The sequence below is a fragment of the Protopterus annectens genome, chromosome 3.part0, assembly GCF_019279795.1.
Source record: "Protopterus annectens isolate FY-2018-M chromosome 3.part0, PAN1.0, whole genome shotgun sequence".
NCBI lineage: Eukaryota > Metazoa > Chordata > Ceratodontiformes > Protopteridae > Protopterus > Protopterus annectens.
The window spans coordinates 374686698-374712468 of record NC_056731.1 but is presented as its reverse complement, the minus strand read 5'-3'; the positions used below and the strand labels follow the sequence as shown (position 1 = coordinate 374712468).

General features: G+C 43.7%; 1 protein-coding gene across 4 annotated transcripts in view; it reads left to right on the top strand.

Moving 5' to 3' along the window:
* The window catches only part of IKZF1 (IKAROS family zinc finger 1), a 1028383-nt gene that overhangs the window by 792298 nt on the left and 210314 nt on the right, over positions 1–25771 (top strand). The window lies entirely within an intron of this gene.

Genomic DNA, 25771 nt, shown 5'->3' with positions numbered 1-25771 from the left:
GAAATTATATGTCAGATAGAAATTAAGAGTGCAGTCTTTCATTGCATTCAAAATGTTATATTATGTAAAATTCATGGATAAGGTGCAATGTATTTTCCTTACCACAATGCATTTCACACATCCCTGCCCGTGTGCATTATATTCCATACATAAACTCTGCTTCTTTTCTGTTAACATGGCATTAGCAAAAACATTCTCACATTATAGAGGAACATTCTTTTTATTTTTTCTAAATAACAGGGACTGTTGCATTGCATTATATATTTTTCCACTCTGAAAACAGTATATTTGCTTGATACAATGAAAAATGACAACTGTGAGGATCCTCATAACCGACACCACTCAGCATGCAACGAATAAGCCATGGTCTAGGTCAGTCAGCAAAAGAGAGGAAAGGAATGAAACCAGTTTGTTTAAGACAAAAACAACATAATTAAAATAAATTGGATAGTTTTACAAAACACTAAATTTTCAAAAATGTACAGTAAAGCTAATACAGCCAAAATCACTATTTTTATGTATGTATGTGTGGGAGGGGATGACAGGCTCCAAACCCTCCAGGCAGAATGTTCTGCCCCCTGCACTCCCATTTTATACTCATATACTATGAGGTTGCTGCAACCACCAGGAATAATACATTTCTGACAGTGTAGCAGACATCCAGTGGATAGACAAATTAGCCCCACTGCTAAATAGTACAAACCAACTTCCACAATATCATTCACAAACTGAAGGTTCATATTCTCAGAAAGAGTCACACTGTATAACTGCACCCATGTAAAATCTGACAAACTATCTAGCATAAATGGCCGTATTCACACTGTAGATTTGATAAGTCTGCTATATATACTGAATTAGTAATGAAGTCTCTTTCAATGATATGTGTGGCTACCATTACCTAGTTTAAATTAGACATAGGTCTGACAAACTGCAATGTGTGATTTCAAATGGGGTAGTGATCTCATCCAAATCTTTATCTTCCTGCGTTTTTCCAGACCTCTCTCCAAACAAGTATGTTTTTCTGTTGGACTTCCTCAACTAAAGTGCATGACTCTGTACTGACTGAATAGCTTTCCAGGCTATTGTGGAAACTAAAGTTTCCATTTCTATACATTACTCCATGTTGGTGTGTTCAGAAAACAAATTTATGCTATTCTTCATTATCTATGCTACACCAGCCGAAAGTACTGTAAACAGAACCAATTCAGGTAGTGACACTATGACACCCTCTTTACCACTGCTTTCTTCTTCTTCTTCCTGCCACCTGCCAGTTTTTCAGTTTTATACCCATCTAATTAGCTTAGTGTTTACAGACTTTTTCTTTCATTGTTAGATAAGCCTTGTATGCAACACTATGCCTAAAGTCTTAATACTTCTTTAACACCCGGCTGAAGAAATATACCCAGGTGGCCTGACAAGAACTCTTGTTTCCTAAAGTCATCCTTTTTTTGCTGTCAACCCACTGTGATTATGGAAAACCAGCTGTTTCAACAAAGTATACTTTCCATCATCTTACCAGTGGCACCATTTTTCTATCATACGTCCTCAGTTATTACGGATGTCAAATTGCTGTTTAGGAAACAGATGCTGGTTGAGTTTAACCCCTTTACATTCAGCTGTGATAATATACAGGACCACTATCACAATGCATTATGAAATCCATAAGTACTTTTACATTTTTGTATTTAGAAAGGTCCAATAAACAAGCATCTTAGCTAAACTATATTTATTTTTTTATTTATTTACATTTGTATACCTGGAAATTTTTCAGCGGAGGCCCAGGGAGAAAAGCTCCACAGAACAATAAATGACCAGAAGAGTACATGAAGAACAATTGAACATACATACAATCACAAATAATACATACTGTAGCAAACATTAAATATACACACAATATGAAACATAGTAATGAACAGATATACCAATATCTAGCTAGAGGCTAGGAATAAAGGTAGGATGTATATACAGATAGTACTAAGCTCAAACGGATACTGTTCTAAACTCATAAACCTAAATCTTATATACAGATATTGCACTAAACTCAAGCATATATAAAGCAGAAGCTCCACATGAAGGTGGAACAACCTAGAAGGGGTAATGGGATGGAAGGGGAAGATAGAGGAGTAAGAGAGGAGACTGAGTGAGTAGTATACGTGGTAGTGAGAGGAAGCTAGGTGTAAGTCAGTTGCAGTTGAGATGAAGTGAGGTAGTTAAGCATATTATAACAGGTCTGAGAGATTGAGTGAAGGGGGCAGGGGAGGGTAAAGGGTGAGCCAGAGCTTGCAGAGGACGGAATGCCATAATCAGACGGTGTGAGGCAGGGTGGCTAGGGGAGTGGAAAGGAAGGGGTGGTAAAAATGAGGGTTACTAGTTGGGATTGGTGCATGTGCATAACCAGAAACTTTTTAAGTGAGATTTTAGTGCAGTCTTGAAGTGATTGCAAGAAGGTACTGTGTTTATACAGGGGGGATCGTTCCATAATCTGGATATGACACAGAAGAATAGTGTTTCTCCCACTGAGTTCTTGGGTTTGGTCACTAGAAGTAGATTTTTTTCTGCTGGAGCATTGTGGTCTAGTGGAGTAGTAGGGCTGGAGAAGGTTTTGAAGGGATGGGACTTTAAAAGGATAGTTTACTAACTTGTGCGTGAGAGAGAGTTGATTCAGGTAAAGAAGCTGCGGGAGTTCAAGCCAGTCAAGTTATGTAAGTGAGATACAGTGGTGGCTGCGATAAGATGTACCAGCGGCTAACTTAGCAATTTTATTGTAGCAAGCCTTGAGCTTGTTTATGTCTGCTTGTCTAAAGTAGGTAAGTATAGGAAAGGCATAGAGTAAAGTGGAGATTAGCTGAGAATTGGCAGCAGAAATTGTGGCTGTCTTGGTGAGGAATTGTTTGTTTCTGTACAATGCACCTATTTTTTTGTGAACCTTTTTTATGGTAAGAGAAATGTGAGTGTCAAATCTGAGATTGTTATCAATCTCAACACCAAGTAGTTTGTGTGTTCTGTTGGGGAGATGACGGTATTGTCTTTCGTTAGAATATTAAAGTGGGGGATGATTGGGTTAGATTTAGTGGGTTGGAAGATAACCTTGCTCGGGTTGAGTAATAACTGGGCATTAGATAGTAAGCTTTCCACAGATAAAAAGACTTCCTGTGTGATCTTGTGGAGTTCAGGTATAGTTGGGGCTGAGCAGACGAGGGTGGAGCACAATAGGCCTTCTGATAGTTAGACTGTGGGCTGTACTCCTCTATAATAAACTTTCTACAAAAGAATGCTATTGTGGATCCAAAGCAGGACAGCTGGCAAACTGTTTTTGAGGTTTGCTTCAAATTTAGCAACCATTATTAAAGTTTAGTGCTTTGCTACTCTTTTATATATGTATATGTGTGTGAGAGAGTTTGTGTGTGTATGTGTGTGTGTATATATACACACACACATGCACACACACACACACACACACACACACACACACACACACACACACACACACACACACACACACACGTATTATGATGATCTGTGCTCTAATAATTCTTATGCTGGACATATTTGTGACAAAAGTGGATGCTGTGTATAAAAATAGCTGACAATACGGGGTGAATAGTGATGATATACATTTAGCTACGCCAGTGCAGATTTTTTTTCATAAATGCCATTTTTAGTCCCATCCCTGCCAGCCATCAAGCTTCCCTTGATTAGACTTGTGCCCATTCTTCCTTTTATGCTGGGTATCCCCACCATAGAAGTAAGAGCCCTACAGAGGGGACATAATTCAATCATCCATGAGGGTGTTCTGTACCCTTTGTGGTAACCTGTCAGTGAGAACATATGCCATAGGCACTAACCACTCCCCTGAATAGGTGAACAGGAGACCCACGTCACCACAGGGACTACAGTATATTACTTTGTGCAGATGTACATTCCCATGCACTGAAGCGGCTTGGTGATCAGTCGTGTGACCCTGGACATTTATTATGTCAGTACCCTCCTTCTTTAAAGAACTGTGGGATTGAATAGTACCAGAGCACCCCTTCCCCCACAGGATGAGCACACCCATCCCACCATCCCTGTTCCAGCAAACACCTGAGCCACTATTCAAATCTGTATCCCCTGCCCTGTAGTCAGGCATTATCTCTCTATCCCATTGTAGAATCCACTGTGACAAGCTAAAAACATTGCAGGCATGTTTTTGTCACCTTAACCAAGCACGTTTAAGTGGTTACCCATGCTAAAATTATAACAAAAGTATTTAAAGAATTAGATACAAGTCTTGAACCTTCATAGGTTAGAGTACATGAAATTTTGGAAGGTGATTATCTTGTATTATTGAATGAAAAACTGATTGTTTACATTTTTAGGATGACAGAATCTTCTAAAAGGAATCTGGGTGTCTTGGGTCTTCAGAAAGCTGTAGCAGCATTCATGACAAGACTAGAGGGATGTTAATGGCTTTATGCAACATTTTCAGTCAAAAATTTTACTTTAGGTAAAAAGTAAACCAACACCAATGAGTTTACTGACTAGAAAATTTTTTAGATCAACTGAAATACTAGTAAACCAACTGTATTTCTGTGACTTTCTCTAAACAAAGTATACTAATCAATATTTAATCCTTAAGAACTTCTACAAGGCAAAAGTATAATCTCCTTCATATTGTAACATAATATACTGTGTGCCATGATTGTTTATATTGAATGTCCTCAACAAGTTATCCATTTATATACTGTGCACATTCTACTGTCATTTATTTTCACTACATAAGAACATTGTGGTTCCCTATTACATCCTCGAAGACGCACTTACCTGAATACATAAACGCAGACACGTCTTCATCAAACTGTGTAAACATCGATCGTCCTGAATCTTGAAATCTGAAATGTCGAATCGTCATGTTTGGTCCTTCCGTGGTATAGCTCCGTAAGGTAAGCGTGCGATAGTTACGGACCTTAGGGTTAGGGTGCGGGTTAAGGTAAGTGCATAGATGGTAATGTATGTGAGATTTAGTGTAAGGTTAGATGTAGGGTTTTGTTAAGTATATGTGTGGGGATTATTTATTTTGGTTGGGTATAGCTTGTTAAGGTAAGTGTGCGATAGTTACCGACCTTAGGGTTAGGGTACGGGTTAAGGTAAGTGCATAGATGGTAATGTACATCAGATTTAGTGTAGGGTTAGATGTAGGGTTTTGTTAAGTGTATGTGGGTGGATTATTTATTTTGTGTGGGTATAGCTTGTTAAGGTAAGTATGGGATAGTTACGGACCTTAGGGTTAGGGTGTGGGTTAAGGTAAGTGCATAAATGGTGGTATATGCAAGATTTAGTGTAGGGTTAGAAGTAGTGTTTAGTTTAGGGTTAGAAGTAGGGGTTTGGTTAGTGTATGTATGTGTTTAGTTTGTTTGGGTAGGTAGTATGTAGCGGGAGGTGGGCTGGGACAACTATGACGGTTCGAGCTTTTGAATTTCGTGGTTTAGGGCATTCGGTGTATTTGCGGTTCGCAGAATATGTGTCGTGTTTATGTATTCAGTTAGTAGGGCTTTCAGTATAGACCCGGACATTGTGCTCTGCATATTTCTATCACTAAAAAATGCTATTTATATTTGTATGGCTTCTTATTACTATAAATCTTATCCTGATGTATAATAATTTTTGTTTAGTTTGCTGTAGTAATTTTTAATTTGTTACTGGAGCTTTTCTTCCCGGGCCTCCACTGAAAATGGGTTATTCTGACCCAGTGGAATTTCCAGGTCAATAAATAAATAAATATTTGGACAGTTAACATAGGCATAGTAGGTCCCTAATGCTGGGTCAACATAAATTTTGTGGAGCTTCCACACTGTCTTACTCAATTCTTGCTGCTGCATATTGTGTGTGAATAAGGTTTAAGTATTTACAGATGCAGATGTGGATGTGCAGTCAGCAAATGTAGATGCAGTTGTACAACAAATACAAAGTGTGGTGCCTGATAATGTGGAATAGAATGAGTTGTCTGAGGTTTCAACTGGATCGTTGACATTTGTGGTTTTAGTCCATCTGTCTTTCATGGTAGCTGATCCCCTGAGGTGAAGCATGGATTTGATGAAGGGGGCATTCATTGCAAATATTTGGGTATAGTACTGCTTACTGTCCGTTACATTTAAATTTCTTTACAAGTAAGGCACTGTTCTCTTGATTTTAAAGGGTGTACTAGTTGAATACGTTTGTGTAACAGGCAGCTGTTCTGTGATACCCTTATAAAAGAATGTTGATTCATTTTAGCCCTTGCCTGTTAATTCTTGCTCTCTTATCCTGTCCATTTGTTTACTTTCCTTCTTATGATTTTCTGTCGCTTCTCCCTTAAGGCTACATTTCTTAACATGTCACATCTTCAAACACACCGGAATTACTTGCACTTGACTTTCTCACCAGTGATTAGCTCATGTGCACTTTGACCATAAAGCTCAAACTGATAAGACTCGTGAATTAAATTTTTATTGCATTTCATTAAGTTCTCTGTAGCATTCACCTTTTCTCACTATTATCCAAATCACCTGTTTACAGTCTGTACCCATCCATATTATGTCCTGTTTCAGTTTCAAGACATCTCAGATACTTATCAGGAAAAAAAACACCAGAGAGTGAGGAAACCCAAATCATTATTTCCTTCTTAAATTCCATTTTAATACAATCATAAGCACTTCTTTATCAGTCAGTAAAGCATAGTTGGCTTGACTGGTATATCCTTTCACTCTGCATATCTGCTGTCTTTCTTATTAATTTCAATGTGCATAAAAGGTCAAAATGACACCCATCTTTTCCTGTTAATAAAAATAATGTGAAGGAAGTCAGAAAAAATATATACCGTGCCTAAGCACTAGGAAATATATCTTTACAAATCATTGCCAGTTCACAAGTACTATCTACACCTTACTTATATCTCTCTTAAAAGTTTCATACTCATAGTTAATGTGTTTATTTGTGCAATTCCAGGCTGTATTGGTCAATTCATCAACTTCTTTTATACTTTGTGCAATGTAAGGTTTGCATTGATACCATTATTCCACCAGTTTACCATTTGCGTTGCTTTTCTAGATTATTACTCCTTGGAATAGTTGACATTTCTTCATATTCTGGGTACAGTTCATTATTTGTATATTTTATCTACATGTTTAACCAGCACTCCACCATTCCTCAAATCTATCATATGTTGTAGTTGTAACAGATTTATTATACAAATGTAAGTAAATATTCCTTTATCTGTTTATTTTATTCTTTATTTTGGGGTTGTAGTTGGGTAGGTAGATTGGTCTTTGGATCTTTTTCAGCCACAGCCCAGGTGCAATGCACATTGATCTATATGTATGTGTATATATATATATATATATATATATATATATATATATATATATATATATATATATATATATATATATATATATATACATATACATATATATATATATATACAGGTTTGCTATCATTATGTCGACGTGCATTTGCACGGCTATGAAGTATTTGAACATCAGATGTTCGAATACTTCATATTACTGCAGGTGACATGAGCGAAGGTTTGCATTGCGAATGAACTGTGCATTCGCAATTCTAACTTTCGGTCATGGGAGGGGATCGCGGTACAGTGCGGTTAGGGAAATGCATCCCTTTCCTCACTGTAGTGCGATCTCGGAGTTGGAATATTAAGTTAGGGGGTGTGGGGGGCACAGCCCCCATCGTGCAGGCGCAGCCCCCCTGCATAACTGTGTGTTCGGTTAGGTAGGTAGATGATTATGGGAAGGGTGGGCGTGCTGTGTATTGCCGTAAATGTCGCAAGCGACATTTTCGACAATACACCCTTGTTTTCGAGTTTACTATTATTCGAAAATGTTCATTTTCAATGCATAAATTCGAAAATAAAGACATTATTTATTTTTACTTTCGAATTTATGATAGTAAACCTATATATATATATACATATATATATATATATATATATATATATATATATATATATATATATACACAGATATAAATATATATATGGTTACACACATTACAAAATAACATACAACTGAACATTGTATCGTGAACAAGTCATTTAAAACAAGTCTAGAGTCTAGATGTGTACAGTATGATATTCATAAATTCCAGTTTACAGAATGTGTCAAACATTACAAATTTCAGAGCACATCAAATGTTATAAACATTGACAGAAAAATGCATAATACATTTGCTAAAGAAAACTGAAGGAGAAAAAAAAGAACATAAAATGAATTAACATCCAGTAGATAAATATATGTTCTAGCTTATTGCTTGGTTCTTACTTCATAAGGATTAATTTACGTATTTTACTTGAAATACTTCCTGCTTGCCACATATCTTGTGTTTATCTGAATAGCAACAGTTAACTAATAGAATAGTGCATCTATTTATAGTGCTAATCAATTCCTTTGGCTAGGAGCCATATACTTACCAGACCTTGATGCTTAAGAAAAAAAGAAGAAATTATTTCCTTTAATCACTCAGCCCATGTCTCGAGATTCTATATGCCAGCAGTTAAAACAGAATTATCAACAGTAGATACAGATGGAAAGATTTTTACAACTTCCTGTGAACATATGCTTTTTTACTAGGATGATAAATTTGCTAAGGTGAAGTTAAACTGTAGGTCAGGAGCAACACTGAACTATGTCTTCATGTGAATTTTCTTATGTTGCAAGCAATCCTCTAGACCTTATGAGACTTGCTAGAGTCCCTGCTCTTAGACCCACTTTAAACCTCAGTACCCACTTTGCAGTAGATACCTTGAAATCCTGAAATTGGATGACTGATTATAATCTCTTCTTGTTGGAAGCCTTCTAAAATGGACTGGCACTGCTTCATAATAGCTTGTATAAAATTATCTGATTGCCGACTCCTCATAGGCTGGCACTACTTGATGACAGCCTTTATAAAATAGACTATTTACTGACACCTGATTAAGTGACACATTTTCTGCATGGGTCCATTATTTTTTAGTAGATGCCAAGTGCCATTGTGTTTACTCTTTCATCAGCTAATGTAGTCATGTATTCTGTGTCACTATAAGCAACTATAATAATACTGAGTGGGTCAGCCATTATAGACAGGTTGTTACCTTTAAGCAGAGTCTTTGAGAGTCAGACATTACATTTTCAAAAACAAATTGAATAAGTTATATTTTCCATTAATTGTCATACTATCCATGTAATGAGGTGGTAGGAAACATGAGGTATTTCTTACTTTTTTCATAATTGTCTGTTTGACTGACATTTGGAAAACCTTGCCTCTGCTGTGTTTTGCTTGTTAGTTTACAATCTTTTTTAGTAGAGCAGTATGACACAAAAATCACATTAGTTTTTTCTACTTTCATGTTCGTGAAATCCTCAGATATCCTCATGGATCCCAGCCAGTTTTTCTCAGTTGTCCCTTTCTCTGCAATGCCAAGTAGGTCTCAGCTGTGATGGTACTGACACAGGTGGTGCAAGACTGCCATATAAGGCTGAGATTACTCATCTTCTCTTCAGTTCTTCTCCCCATCTGAGTACTGCCAGTCTCCAATTTCACTGTGACATCATTTTTATTGTGGCCTTTGCACATGTATTGAGAGTGTATTTTTTATAAGGTAAACTATGTTTTCTTGTGTTAACATCATATGGAATTTCTGCATGAAGTACAATTATATATTTAATGTTATCCATTCCTCACAATAGGGTCTTGGATCTGACCTCAGATCCGATCCCGCAACTTTAGCTCAGACAGATCCAAGGTTGACGCTCCTCCCTCTTCCATAATCCTCTGCTGCCCTCTAACCCTCAAATCTCTTTTGCTCCATTTTGCTACAGACGTGATCCCTGGCTCTCGCTCAGATAAGTGCTTCTATTTTTTTTATTTTAGCTTAGTTTAAATTAGTTTACCTTAGTCTAACGTAACCTATCTTTAGTCTGCTTAGTTTTAGTGTTAGTAGTTACCTCCCCTTCCTTAGATATCCTAGTTTTTGGCAGGGTAGTTTCCCGTTTGTCAGTTAGGCTTTTGGCGCTCTTTTCTTCTTTCTCCTTTTAGACTCCTTTAGTGTTAGATCTTTTCTGTGATGTCTGAAAAGCCCTCTAGGTTTAAGAAGTGCTCATTGTGCGGTTGGAAGATGCCCAATTCTGACTTGCACAAGGAGTGTTTGTATTGCTTAGAGGCTCCTCACCTGAAGGTTGAATGCAACTTCTGTGCTGCATTCAAAATCCAGGGCCTCAGCAGAGGGCTGTGATAAGCTGCTGCTTAAAGATATGGTTCAGGGGATCCTTATGTTTCCCCCCAAGGCTTCCTCTTCTGATCCTAAGTGGAAAGTTCCTCCCATCCCTTCAGTGGCTTCAAAGAAACCTAGGATGTAATGTGATCCTATCTCGCCTACATTCTCTACAGATGGGCTCGGAGCCGATCCTCGGCTCCGACTCGGCAGCTATACAATAGAACGCAGTCTCTTATTGGCTGAGTTACCTCGTATCCCAGGATGCACCACTACTGCTTCCCCAGATCTCGTTTGCCGCTTCTGAAGCATAGACGTGGTCTCGGACTTGTCTGAGCTAAGTGCCTCTTAGTGACATTTTTTCTGTCAATTTTTGTGCTAAAATTTACCCAAAAGCTGTTTTAACAGCTACTTGTTGTTGTGTGACTGTGATTTAGTATTTTTCTGTGGTAAAATTGTATTTTTTGTGGCAGTGATCCTGTTGAGTTAGAGGGGCCTTGCCCTATCCTAGGCGTTTTACTTAGAGTCTAGGCTGTCATTGGTAGTTTTGTGTAGTTTTTTTTGGAAGTTTAGTGTGTTGAATTAGTTAACATGTCGAAGTAACATAGACCGTCAGGTTTCAAAAAATGTTCCAAATGTAGCTATAAAATGTCCATTACGGACGACCATTCTTTATGTGTTTACTGTTTGGGCCCGAAGCACCTCCAGCAATCCTGTAGCGTTTGCCACGCTTTTTCCTCTCGCGTGCTCCAAGAGAGGAAAAATAAGTTGATTTTGAAAGGGCTTATTACCCCTTCCTTTGAGGAAGCCCTATCTTCTTCCCCTTAAAGGAAGAAAAAATCTTCGGCTCTGACCAGTCCGTCGGATCCGGCAGCAAAAAAATCACGGCAGGCTTCTCCGTCGGCTCCACGGACTTCGGAGCCGAGGGCAGAACAGTCTGCCTCAATGTCTCCAGCCTCGACTCCTCTGGCTTCGGAGTCGAGAGCTCGAGCGTCGAGAGGCGAGTCATCTCCATCAGCTCCACTGCCTTCGGAGCCGATGAGGGTTGCCCGCTCAGACTCTTCCCCTTCGGTGCCGAAGTCCCCATCGGCTCCGAGGGAAATTGCAGTGGTTGTGGAATCTCCCTCGGCGCCGATACTTCTTGAACCCATACGGAGCCGGTCCCCCAGTCTTTCGGAGCCGGCGGAGAAGTCGACTCGGACCCGGTCGGTCTCTTCTCGGTCGTCGAGGATGTCTGATTTGGATGTAGACAGGGTGCTTCAAAGGCTTTTTCAGTCTCCGGTCTTTCAAAAGTTGATCTCGGCTCCAGCCCAGTCTGCTCCAGAGCCGGTTTCCCACCCTGCTATCTCGGTTCCTCCTCCAACAGCTTCAGCGCCATTGGAGTCAGTGTTGGTGGAGCCGGTGGAGGTTGTCGGGTCGGTTCCGACCCTAACTCCAACCCCGCCCTTCAGGTCGGGATTCGGTATGCGGGCCTCCTCTGTCGGCCCCGGGGGGGACGCTTCGGGACCGATCCTTTCGGTTCTGAGCCTCCCTTTCGGTGCGTCGGCGGCGGGAGTTCCGACTGCTGTTGTGGCCTTGGGGGTTGAACCATCCCAGGACTCTGGGGGTCCCGCCTTCAAGGCCATGAGGAGTGCCTTGGCCAAATCCTCTCTGGCCACTTCTACCATCTCACCACCACCTTCCCTTGGCACGGAGACTGGCTCCTTTGCAATCCCCCTGTCTCACGACAGCGGAGCCCTTGGGCCTGAGGTTACCCCCATTGGAGGTTCCCTTCTTCCTGGAGGTCCTTCCGAACCGTCTTCGGAGGGACCTCCGAGGAAGAAACAGTGCAAGAGGAAGCACGTCGACTCCCCTGATGAGTCTCTCACCTCGGATACCGACCTCGATGATGCGGAAGGGTCCCCCAAGTCGTCCTCGGATGATGTATCCTTTGCAGACATCTTGGAGACCCTTAAGCAATGAGGCGACTGGCAGTCCAAACCCCCTTCTGCTGAGGAGTCGGTTTTCCTCAAGGCCTTCGGGGCTCAGCCCTCCGCCTCCTGGGTGTCTCCGCCCTTTGATGAGCTTCTGGATTTGATCTCTCAAAGGGCGTGGGAACACCCGGACTCTGTTGAACCGGTGCCAGCTCGCCCCAATAAATTCCTTTCGGCACCCCCTGATAAGGACTTTCTTTCAAAAGGTGTGGCTGTAGATGCCTTGGTGGTGGCATCTGCCACCCAGCAAGATGTGGCAGAGGCTTCAACATCTGTCCATCCTCCTAATAAGGAGTCTAAGAGCATGGATCGGTACGGGAAGCGTACCCTTACTTCAGCGACCTTTACACTAAGGTCTCTGAACCACTTGACGCATTTCACGAGACTGCAGAGGGATCTGGTCAAGGAGCTTTCGGATACCCTCTCCGGTAACTTACCTGAGCAGTTGGCCCAGATGGTCAACTCCCAGTTGGCTACCCTGTCCTCTTTATCCAACTCGTCCATGAGGCTCATTTCTTATGCAGCCGAAGGAGCGAGCAGAGCGGTGGGAACAGGTGTTGTTCTACGGAGACAAGCCTGGCTACGCCTGTGTCACTTTGCGGAGGCCTTTAAGTCTTCCTTTGCCGACGCCCCCTTTGATGGGTCCTCTCTGTTTGGACCCAAGGTAAAGGACACTTTGACTCGCTGCGAACAGGAGGGTAAGACTTTAACTGCCGTAGGGGCCTGGTTTTCCACTCCCTTCAGACCTTATCCCAAGGCTCGAAGAGGAGGGAAAATGTGGTTCCGTAAGTCTCAAAAGCCTTACTCGTCGCAGCAGAGCGATTCCCCTTCTAGAGGCAGAGGAGGGGGAAATTTTTCAGGGAGACGCCGTCCCAGAGGCGGCGGAGGCCCCCGCAACACTGGAGACCGCGAGTCCTTTCGTGGCTCCTCCTCCTTCCAGCATCCCTGAAGGAGTGCCCGACTGTGCAGCTCCGGAGCCAGTCGGGGGTCGTTTTTCGAGGCACCTAAAGGCTTGGGTGCTCCGAATCATCGCCGGAGGTTACACCATTCCCTTCTCTCAACCCCCCCCCACCATCCCAAAGAATCCCGGACCCGCCACCCAGTCAACGGGATCTGGCAGCCAGCGAAATATCGAAGCTGCTTCAAAAAGGAGTCTTCCAACCTGTCCCCGCAGATCAGGCCGGATCAGGGACTTACTCAAGATTCTTTTTGGTACCAAAAACGACCAGGGACTTGAGGCCCATTTTGGATCTCAGCAAATTAAACCAATCAGTGAAAAAGTCCAAATTCCGGATGGTCACCTTGCAATCCATTCTCCCGCTTTTGGAGAAAGGTGTTTGGATGTGCTCCATAGATCTCAAAGACGCCTATTATCACATTCTGATAGATCAGGCGTTGAGGAGACACTTGCGCTTCAGCCTAGGAGACAGTCATTTCCAGTTCCGTGCACTGCCCTTTGGTCTCACCACAGCCCCCAAGGTGTTCACCAAATGTTTGGCGGTGGTGACTGCTCACCTGAGAAGTCTAGGATTCCAGGTGTTTCCATACCTAGATGACTGGCTCCTAACTGCCACCTCCAGGCATCTACTCTTGAAAACTCTAGCAGCCACCATCTCTCTAGGCAACTCCTTAGGAATCACCTTCAATTGGACAAAATCCGTATTGCTGCCATCGCAGCGTATTCTGTTTATTGGTGCGGAAATAGACTCAAGGCAGACGCGAGTCTATCTTCCTGTGGAAAGGATAGCAACGCTGCAGTCTCAGGTTCAGGCGTTACTCCTCAGACGTCGCGCTCCAGCAAGAATGGTCCTGCAGCTGTTGGGTTCCATGTCAGCCACCATTCTTCTGGTCCCCTTGGCAAGGTTGCATATGAGGATACTCCAGTGGCTCCTATCAGTCCAGTGGTCTTATCAAGACCTTCCCCTCAGTCACCACATATTGATCACAGAGACATGCAAACAGGATCTTCGTTGGTGGCTTCTCTCCTCCAACCTGGGTCAGGGGCGACCCTTCGTTCCCCCATCCCCCTCAGCCACGTTGACTACGGACGCCTCCCAGACAGGGTGGGGGGGGCATTATCTGGACAGGTCGGTCCAAGGCACGTGGCACACCGACGAGAGTCTTCTCCACATCAATATCCTGGAAATGAGGGTGGTGCTTTTAACGTTGCAAGCACTGCACGATCACCTCCCCCAGGGTACGATTGCCATTCAGTCCGACAACATGTTGGTAGTCTGGTACTTGAACAAGCAGGGAGGGACCAGGTCTTACCCCCTTTGCAGAGAGGCCATGAAGGTATGGGATTGGGCGATTGCTACCAAACATTTCCTAGTGGCAACGCACATTACGGGGAGATCCAGTGTGATAGCCGACAGACTGAGCAGAACTATTCTCTCCCCTCACGAGTGGTCCTTGAACAACAGAGTAGTAACACAGATTTTCACGAGATGGGGAGCTCCATGTTGCGATCTTTTTGCAACTCCCCTCAACGCAAAATGCCAGCAGTTCTTCTCTCTCACCCCAGTTCCGGGGGAGATCCCCAAGGATGCTCTAGTCCAAGCTTGGCCCCCTGGCCTGCTATACGCTTTTCCACCGGTTCCCCTTCTCCCCAAGGTGATTCAGAAGGCGATTCGCTTGGAAAGCAAAATGATCCTAATCGCCCCATATTGGCCTCGTCAAGTCTGGTTCCCCTTTCTTCACAAATATGCATTGGAGGGTCCCTGGTTCCTGGACCAAGTTCCGGACCTCCTGACGCATCAGTCAGGACAGCTCCATCAGTCCCTCCATTCATTGGAGTTAGCAGCTTGGCTACTCCTCTTCCGACCATAGTCAGAAGCCATTCTTTCGACCCTGAAGTCATGCATATTTTGTCCTCGGCCCACAAGACTTCTACTAAAAAGATGTACAGCAATAAATGGAAGAGATTTGCTATTTGGGCCCAACTCCGAGGATTAGACCCTATGACAGCCTCAGTGTCAGAGGTTCTGAAGTTTTTAGCTTCCTTGTTCAACCAAGGTTGTTCAGTGTCTACCATCAAAGTCCAATTGGCTGCTATTTCCAATTTTCATGAGAGTGTAGAACCACCCTTAATGAGCAACAAGTTGTGCAAAGCTTTTATTAAAGGAGCTTGGCTTCTACGGCCCCCTATATCTCATCCTGCACCACCGTGGGACCTTAACGTGGTGTTAGGTGCATTAACCTCATCTCCCTTTGAACTGGCAGCAACCTGTGACTTAAAATTTCTTTCTTGGAAGACTGCTCTTCTAGTTGCTATTACATCAGCCAGGCGAGTTTCAGAACTTCAAGCCCTATGTGTCAAACCACCATACCTGGTATTTCACAAGGATAGAGTATCTCTTAGACCAAACCCATCCTTTATGCCAAAGGTTTGTTCTAACTTTTGTTTGCAACAATCACTGGAATTACCGGTCTTTTTCCCTAAGTATTCAAACAGAGCTGAGTATACCTTTCACAGCTTAGACGTGCATAGACAATTGCGTTTCTATTTGGACAGGACACACCAAGCACGAAAATCAGATCAACTATTTGTGTCCTTTCCGGATAGTAAATTGGGCAAAGCCGTCACAAAAGTCACTATTGCCAAGTGGATCAGAGACTGTATCAGTCATATTTATCTCATTTCAAATAAGGAGCTTACAGTTCCAGTGAAAGCTCATTCTACCAGGGCTATGGCCACTTTGGCAGCCTTTCATTCCAAGCTCTCTATTAGTGACATTTGTGCGGCTGCCACGTGGTCTTCTCTACACACCTTTATTTCTCACTACAAATTGGATGTGGCATCTAGGGGTCGAGCTTCCTTCGGTTCCACGGTTCTCAGGAGTGTTTTCCAGTGAGCCACCCAGGAATTAGGTGCTAGGGACGCTGTTCCATCTGTAGAGAATATAGGCGAGATAGGATCACATTACATCTTTTAGTTATGTACTTACCATAACTTTAGATGTATGGGATCCATCTCGCCTACATTCCTAATAACCCACCCTCCTTCCCCCTGCCTTGTAGGCCAGAAGAGACCGGACGATCCGAATTAAACTTCTTCCTCTCTTGAAACACCTGGCAATGTTATAACAACAGTCTATGTGTGTGTGCATGTGTGTGGACAAACAAGATCTGGGGAAGCAGTAGTGGTGCATCCTGGGATACGAGGTAACTCAGCCAATAAGAGACTGCGTTCTATTGTATAGCTGCCGAGTCGGAACCGAGGATCGGCTCCGAGCCCATCTGTAGAGAATGTAGGCGAGATGGATCCCATACATCTAAAGTTATGGTAAGTACATAACTAAAAGTTGTCAGATCCCAGATCCCCAGATCTGACTCCAGCCCAGACTGTCTTGGATCCAAGATCTTCTGATCCGAGACCCTTGGATTCTTCTATCAGATCCAGGGCCCCCTCGAATCGGAGGCCCTTGGATCCGGTTAAGTGCAGACCAGCCACGGATCTGACCAGTTTGCCAGATCCAGTTGCTGCTACCACTCGGCCTTCAGATCCAACAGGCTTATCCAATCCACCTATAGTTATTGAGGATATGGCCTCACTTGGATCCTCTAGGCATTTGTGTCAGTCGGCTGCTAGATTTTGGAGCCGAACTAAAGATCACAGAACTAGATCGTCAGTGTCCAGTCTTAAGTCTCCAGCCAAGTCTACTCGCTCTTCCATTTCCTACAGATCATCCAGGAATTTGTTACCTTCAGATATGAACAGGATTATGAGGAGCTTCCTCAAAGCCCAGATAGAGTTGGGGCCTCTGCCATCCCCAGCCCACCCGGCTAGTGGAGCCTGTCCAGTCCCAACTCTCCATTCTCCTCTTCCAACCCCAGGGATTTCGAAATCTCAGGATCCGGATAACTGTGGTTAGATCCTGACAATGATGAGTATTCCCTTTTTCTCAGCCCTGTCAGGGACCAGAGTCGGCCCTTTGCCGAAGCGGTCGGTGTCAGGAGTGGGTCCAGTCCTTTCAGACTGATCGCTTCCACTTGGGGCCTTGGCCCTGGATAGCTCTGGACCAGGATCTTCCAGGGACCACGGTGCTGTGTCAGAGTCCTTTCTCCCATTCCGGGGGGAGTCTCGCCTTGCCAGAATGGGGAAGGGGCCGCTTCCAACCCATCAGCCTTCCTGGTGGTATAGAGAACATTCTCCAGAAGTGACATCTCCCTCACCTACGGGTCTACCCCTACCCCTCTCTACCTTGGGTGATGAGGCCTCCCATCCTGCCCAGGATCAGCCCTCCCAAACATAGCCTTCAGGGGTTTCCTCCCCTCATGGGGTTCCTGCATCGTCCGATTCCTCCCCCCGGAGCCCACCATAGAGGAGGCACCTCAAAAGAGAAAGTGCAAGAGGAGGCACTAGTCCCCGACAGAGGATACAGATCTTGATGAAGGAGATGGGTCCCCCAGATCTCCACCTGACGATGTCTCCTTTGGGCACATCCTTAAGATCTTGAGGGAAAAGGGCAGGTGGTCTCCCAACCTCCGTCTTTGGAGGAGTCCATGTTTCTGAAGGCATTTCTGATGGGCCCATCTACTTCCTGGCTGCCCCCACTGCTGATGAATTGGTGGATCTTATCGCCTGGAAGGCCTGGAAGGAACCCGACACTGTGGAACCAGTGCCAAAGCAAGCCAACAAGTTCCTTATCACTCCCTTGAACCAACCCTCTTCGAGCAAAGGAGTCCCGGTCAGTGCCATCGTGGTTGCCACTGCCACCAAAAAGGTCTATCCCCTGAACAGTCTTGGGCGATTGACCAGCATGGGAAGCGTTTGATCTGTTGTTGTCAGTCTTCATTCATTCTTGACTATTGGGTTCTGGTTCCGACCCTCAGAGCCGACTCGGCCGTTATAACAAGCTCGCTCCAGCCAGAAACTCTCAAGCCAAGGCTACCCATGCTGCCTCTCTTCCCTTCCCCTCAGATCTTGTTTACCGTGTAGAAAATCGGACACATCAGCTGTACTCTCAGCTAAGTAGCTAAGTGAAAAACATCTCCCTCTCTCTCTCTCTCTATATATATATATATATATATATATATATATATATATATTTCTATATCCATATATTGCCTTGGCTGCCTTTGGACTGAGGGCAACTAACTACCTGGCACACTTCACCCGCCTTTTTCAGCCCCCAACTCTGCAAAGGCATCTCCCCGAAGTACCACCCCTTCAGAAGGATTTGGCCTTCAAGGAAGTTATACAACTTCTTCAAAAAAGAGCCATTCAAGAGGTCCCAAACAGGGCAAAGAGGATCTGGAACTTACTCTTGCTTCTTTTTGGTGCAAAAAAAGACCAGGGAACCTGCGTCCTTTTCTGGACCTCAGCGAGTTGGATCTATCAGTCAAGAAGTCCAAGTTCTGGATGGTCACTGTTCAGTCCATTCTGCCTCTCATATGCAAGGGCGACTGGATGTGCTCAGTGGAGCTCCAGGGCACCTACTATCACATCAAGATAGACAAGCATTCAAGGAGACACTTTTACTTCTGATTAGGGGCCAGTCATTACCAGTTTAGAGCCTTGCCCCCCCCCCCCCCCCCCCGTTGTTTACCAAATGCATGGCAGTGGTGCCGGGTCACCTGAGGCTGCAGGGATTCCAGGTGTTTCTGTACCACGATGATTGACTTCTCACGACACCCACGAGGCATCAACTGTTACAAGCCATCCAATATGTCCTCTTTTTGTTCAGCCAATTGGGGATTACAGTGAATCTCTCGAAGTCCAATTTGATCCCGACATTAAAATTAGAGTTTATAGCATTCCATCTAGACTCTGTCTCAGAGACTGCAGCATTACCTCTTTGCAGAGTGCAGCTGATCTGTGAGCAGGTCCTGCAAGTCTTAAATCTTTCGAACCCTCCAGTCCACTTGGTTCTTCGGACCCTAGGGTCCATGGCTGCAGCCATAGAGCTTGTCCCCCTAGCAAGCTCTCATATGTGGGTTTTACAGTGACCCTGGTGGTTCAATGGTCCATCTGTCTCATCATATGTCCATGTCCATAAAATTGATGCTAGTGTGCAGACAGCATTTTCTTTGATGGCTTCAGTCTAAGGATCTCATTTTAAGCAGGCCCTTTTCACTTCCTCTGCCCCGTTGAGACCAAATTCCACATAAATGTCCTATAGATGAGAGCAGTCCTAACATTGCAAGCCTTTCAAGATTGCCTTCCTCTGGGGACGATTGCAGTTCAGATGGACAACATGCAAGTGGTCTGGTATATCAACAAACAGGGATAAACAAGATCTTACCTGTTGTGCAGAGAGGCCATAAGAGTGTGGGAATGGGCGATGTCCTTCAGGCATTTTCTTCTTGCAACACATATACCAGGGGACTCCAGTGTGTTGGCCGACAAATAAAGCAGAACCATATTGAGTCCTCAAAGAGTGGTCCCTCAATCTGATGGTGACAAACCAGATTTTTGATTGTTGGGGTCAACCATGCTGTCACCTCTTTGCCTCCCCAACCAACAACAAATGCAGCATGTACTTCGCCCTGGTCCCCCCACCCTGGGAGTCATAGAGAGATACTGTAGTCCAGGATTGGCCTCCAGGTCTCCTCTACGCTTACCCTCCTATCCCTGTTATCCCCACAGTTTTGCAGAAAACACACCACCTGAGGAAATCCCTTATCCTCGTTGCCCCCTTCTGGCCTCATCAGCCATAGTTTCCCTTCCTAAGGTCTCACCTGAAGTATCCCCCCTTGAATACTGGATCCCCTTCAGGATCTGATCTCCCATCCTTCGGGGCTCCCTCTTCCCAATCTGTGGACCCTTCATCTGACCACATGGTTTCTCCAATTCCAGTGATTTTGAAACAGTCCAAGCTTATCTTCTCCTATCAAGAATATTATCCTAGCCTCCCAAAAGCCTTCTACTAGAAAGGTTTATAACAGCAAATGGAAAAGGTTTTCTGTCTGGGCTAAGAACAGGAATCTGGACCCCTTTTCTGCTTCTGTACCAGATATTCTGTTGTCCTTGTCCTCACTTTTTCAGGAAGGGGCAACTTTTTCTACTATTAAGCTTCAGTTGGCTTCAGTTTCCAATTTTCATGAGAACAGTGAACCTGTGTTCTCTTCCTGACTCTGTAAAGCCTTCATGAAATGCATTTTCCTTCTAAGACCTCTCTTCAAGGATCCCTCACCTCCTTGGGATCTAACCTTAGTACTGCAATCTCTGACTCAGAGCCCATTTGAGTCTGCTAGTTCTCATGATTTCAGATTTTTGTCTTGGAAAACGACCATCCTGGTAGCCATAACTTGGCTAAGAGGTAGGTGCCTGAACTGCAAGCCCTTTCAATTGCTCCCCTATATATGGTTTTTCACAAGCATAGAGTGTCTCTTAGAATGAATCCATCTTTTTTGCTTGAGGTTTCCACTGAATCCAATCTGCACCAATGTATTCAGTTACCAGTTTTCTTTCCCAGTTATTCTAATAAAGGAGAGTACATCCCTCATACTTTGGATGTACACAGGAAATTGCGATTTTATCTGCATAAGACTAAGGAGTTTCGCAAATCAAACCAGCTTTTTGTGGCTTTTTCCCTGAAGAAACATGGACACCCCATTTCTAAAGTGACTGTCTCTAAATGGATCTCCAGCTGTATTTCTACAGTCTACACCAACAAGCATCTTGAGTTTCCGGGAAAGGTTAGAGCTGACTCTACTAGGTCTGTGGCTGCTTCTTCAGCCTTTATGGCCAGACTCTTCATTGGTGATATTTGTGCTGCTGCAACTTGGTCTAATCCTCACACTTTTATATCTCATTACAGGAACATGGCTTCTTTTGGTTCTACAGTGCTTTGAAGTGTCCTTCCTTGAGGCCTCCCAGGATGTATGGTAGCTGGGGACTCTGACCCTACTGTAAGGAGTAATGACATGGAAACCATCAAATATGTACTTACCATAACTTGGCATCTGTGTTATCCTATAGCCTATATCATTATTCTTCAAATTTCCCTCCCACCACCTCCCTTTCTTGTTGGATCTTTGGAGGATGTTGCAGGTCCAGGACTATTACCCTTTCTTCTTTTTGGGTCATAGCAATACTGATTATGTTAGCAAACTCAATCTGAGGATTAGAGGACAACAGAGGATTATGGAAGAGGGAGGAGCTTGAGCCTTGGATCTGATTGAGCTAAAATTGCCGACTCGGATCCGAGATTGGATGCAAGACCCTATTGTGAGGAATAATGACATAGGATAACACAGATGCCAAGTTATGGTAAGTACATAACTTTTTTTTTTCCTCCTTCTCCTCTTCGTCTCTAAATAAGTGCGCAACAGATGATGTAGTTTAAGTTGCCTTCTTTAGTGCATAAAATCAAGCAAGACATTCTAGATACCACGGTTCAGTGTGACAGCCTGTTTGTTTAGGCTTCCTGGTCAAGAAACTTCGGAAAAGGAAGAAGGTGTTAACTACAGTTGATGGTTTGTGGATTCTAGTCATACAAATGGACAGTAGCCCTCTCCCAGAGAAGGTTCCACTTAGGGTCATGTGGTTTCAGTGGAGTTCTTGAAACACTTCCAGAATTTTCTTACAGGAGGGCTGTAGAACTTCTTGTTCTTCTTCTTCCTTTGAAAAAGAGGAAGAATTATACTTGTGCCTTTCTTGTTCTGAATGGAGCAGGAAACTTTCATCCTATCATGGACATCACGGATTCTGCAAGCATGTCTAGTACATCAAGTTCTATTAACATGTGCTCCATAATTAGAGTTGCTGTTTCAGTTTAACAGTGAACGTGTGATGTGAAAAGGTTTACCTGAGATCATTCAAAAATGTATTCCACTGCATAGAAGCAGTGTGCGCCATTGGATCTCATGTTAGTTAATAATACATACATACATTAGTAGCTACTAGGAAGACCTGAGATCTGTACCATGGTAGTAGGATTTGATATATTTGATCAGCTGTCTGCATTTGCTCATTTATCACTGAGTATGCTGATGCTGTCGATTCTCTACCAGCTTCTCCAGCTATGACCTGTAGTGCACAGGTTGTTAGTCAGTTATAAGGTTTTCTTGGTTGTACTGAGGGCTTTCTTTTTTATGTCACGGAGCTGGCTTGGATGCTGTCTTTATTGTCAAGGACTGAAGTAAAACACTATTAAATATATCACTGGAGGGACAAACTTTAAGCATTGATCAGCTGTAAGCAGCTGGTGGGGTTGGCACTAGCTAGAGGGCTTGTCCAAATATTCAAGAAAGGAACAGGAAAGGTAGTAAGTTAGACACGTAGATTCCTGGTCTGTGGTTCCTTTTTTAAGTCCATTATTACAACAATGGCCACTGCTCCATCCTAGGTGGAACCATTATTATCTAAAAACAGGTTGATGTCATTGTTTTCATTGTACCTCAGTAGCACCTGCTGTTGGGAGTGACAGCTGAGATTTGTTTGCCTGCTTGCCTAGGCTGTCGTTGCAGAAGCATAGGCCATTATGTCCCAAGGCCACGTTTCTTATTTTGTATCAGTTCATTTTTGTCACCACCTTACTGCCCTTGCATATTTAGTCCTTTATTTAAAATGACAGAAATAGAGGCATTCTTCACAGGCATGTGTAATTTTACTTGCTTCTAAGCCCTGCTTGCTCACTGCCCCAAACGCTGTGTATTGCAGCTAATTTAAGGAGATGCATGCATCCACCAATTAAGGCCTGCATTGGGAGTGGTTCATAGATTCATAGAGTATGGGAAGTCTCTGGTTTAGGAACCTGTCCCTCCAACATATTCTGTTTATTGTGGTAATGAGGTTTAGGTCCCTGAAGCGTGTGGCATGGAGGGATTGGGATTTATTTAGGTGTAGCATATCTAGCAGCTCTGGGTCAGACATGGCTTTGTAGGTCAAGCAGAGATCGCCTCTAAGTAGGCGATAAGATACAAAGTATAGCTGGAGTTTTTTGAGTCTCTCCATAAAGGGCATGTGTCTAAGGCCTAAGATCCTCTTAGTGAGATGTTTTTGTGGCCTTTCCAGTTGTTGTAGGTGTCTAGTGAGATACATACCAAATGGGGCATTGTATTCTATAGTAGGTCTAATGAGGGATGAGTAGAGAGGGATTATGACCTCTTTCTTCCTGGATGAGAAACCGTTTGTAATAAGATGTGCCACACAGAAGGACTTTCTGACTACAGTGACAATGTGGTTATCAAAGGAGAGGTTGCTGTCAACCTGTGTCCCCAGGTCTCTTATCACACCTTCGGTGTTTAGTGGACTACCGCCTATGTGGTAGTTCATGGGCACCAAATTTTTCCCAAAGGGAATGACAATGCACTTGTTGGCATTGAGCTTAAGGCCATGGTTCTGGCACCAGTCATTGGTGTCAGTGAGGCCTTTTTGTAGTATGTCTACATCAGTTGGAGAATCAGTAATAACTCCCAGTTTGCAATAATCTGCAAACTTGGTCAGCCAGAGTCCCTTAGTGTTGGCTTGAACTTCAGAGAAGTAGATTCCAAACAGGAACGGACCTAGGACCGATCCTTGTGGGACTCCACTTGTAACTGGTCAGTAGTTAGATTTGGAGTCCGCTTCTTTCACAGTGTGGGTTCTATCAGTGAGCCAGTTGGCAACCCATTAATGACTTAGAGTTTATGCCTAGTTTAGTGAGTCTATCTATGATTCCTGAGTGGGGGATGGTGTCGAAGGCCTTGGCAAGATCTAGGTAGGCTGTGTGAACTACCTTGGCCTCATCTACAGCTCTGGTGTCAGACCTGAAGAAGTCTTATCGGGTTGAGCAGGCATGATCTACCTTTCACAAACCCAAACTGCATGGGGTCCAGAGTTTGGAGATTCCCTATGTCCTTATTTATAGGGTCCATGATGATGCACTCCATAGCCTTACATATCAGACTCATCAGACTAATGGGGCGGTAGTTGACAGGGTCTGTAGTCGCTCCCACTTTGTGGAGTGGGATAACCGCAGCAATGTGCCATTCAGTACGAACAAAGCCTGAAATGAGGCTGTGATTGAACAGGGTACTCAGGTGTGGTGCCAGTTCACTTTGTAATTCATGTAGAACACAGCCAGGGATATTATCAGGTTCCATGGAAGCTGTATTCTTGGCTTTGGACATTGCGGTTTTTACCTGTGTAGCTGTGATAACAGGGACTTGGCATTCCTCAAGTATTGTGACAGGCCTTTAGGGGGTGAAAGGGGGGTAAAATTCGCACTGAACCCGTCAGCCAATATGTTGGCAGTATCAGTTGGTTCTGTATATGTATTGCCATTGTGCTGTAACTCAGAGCAGATCTGAGTATTGCCATGTAGATTCTTGACATAACTATAGAATGCCTTGTGGTTGTCTTTAGAATTTGCAGCAATTTGGTTTTCATAGCTAACTTTAGAGGATTTGATGATGGATCTCAGTTTTTTGCTGAGGCTAACAAGGGAGTTTTGCCAGTCTTGGGAATTCACCCTTTTCTGCAACATTTTTTTCCTTCTGTAGAGTTTGTTTATGGTGGGGAACAATCAGATTGGCTTCCTTTTTTTGGAGGAGATCGTCTTGGTTCTGTTTGGTATGGCCCATTCTATGCACTTGTGTATGTGCTCATATAGTGCATTGGTGTATGATTCAGCAGTCATGCACCTATTTTCCATTTGCATGGGTGTCGTGAAGTTAGCCACCTCTGTTTTTAGAAGCCCAAAATTGGCTTTAGAGAAGTTTTTTTACGGTGGTTTCCTTTGGGAGGAGGGGGGTGAGGGTAGGATGTAGATATCCATGGTGATTAACTTGTGGTCAGATCTGACCAGGGAGGAGTTGATTACTGGTGTAGAGCAACGGTCGCCCACATTAGTAATGACCATGTCAAGTATGTTTCTACCCCTGGTGGGGGTAAGAATGAGTTGGCCCAGGGCATTGGAATTAATGAATTCCAGAAAACATTGAGCAAGTGTGTTGGTACATGAGTAATTTTCCCAGTTAATGGAGGGGTAGTTAAAGTCTCCCAGTATAGGGATATTGGGTTGTACCCTAATATTTTCCAGTGTGTTTAGGAATGTGGAGTGGGAGTTTTGGGACATGGTGGGAGATCTATAGCAGGCTACAACCTGGATTGCAGTTTTACCCAGTATTAGTTGCACCTGAAGTATCTCTGATATGTTATGTTGGGCTACTAGTCTGGAGGTGTGCATATCCTTTACGAATAAGAAGACACCACTGCCTTTAGTGCTTCGGTCCAGGTTTAGGGGCCGAAAGGTGTGGTATGAATTATAGCCTGGTAGTGCTGGGGTGCTCTCCATATCCTTTTACCAGGTCTTGGTCACTGCACAGATGTTGATGTTCTCCATTTTAAGGAGTTCTTCGAGCGAGTGCATTTTGATATTTAGACTTCTAGTGTTGAGTAGCATAACCCTCAGATTTCGTTTGCTTGTAGCTGTTATGGTGGTAATTTTGTCTTCAGGACATTGGCTAAAAAAGGCACTATAGGGGTGGCAAGAGCCTTGGCCAGTATCCAGAATCACTGGGGTGACAGGTGCAAGCCATCTATGGCAAAGCATCAAGGTCTGTCGATCATGTCATCCCAGACAGATACTGGATCCCCTTAGAATGACACCAGAAATTTAGCCAATTGTTGAAGTTGGAGAATTGG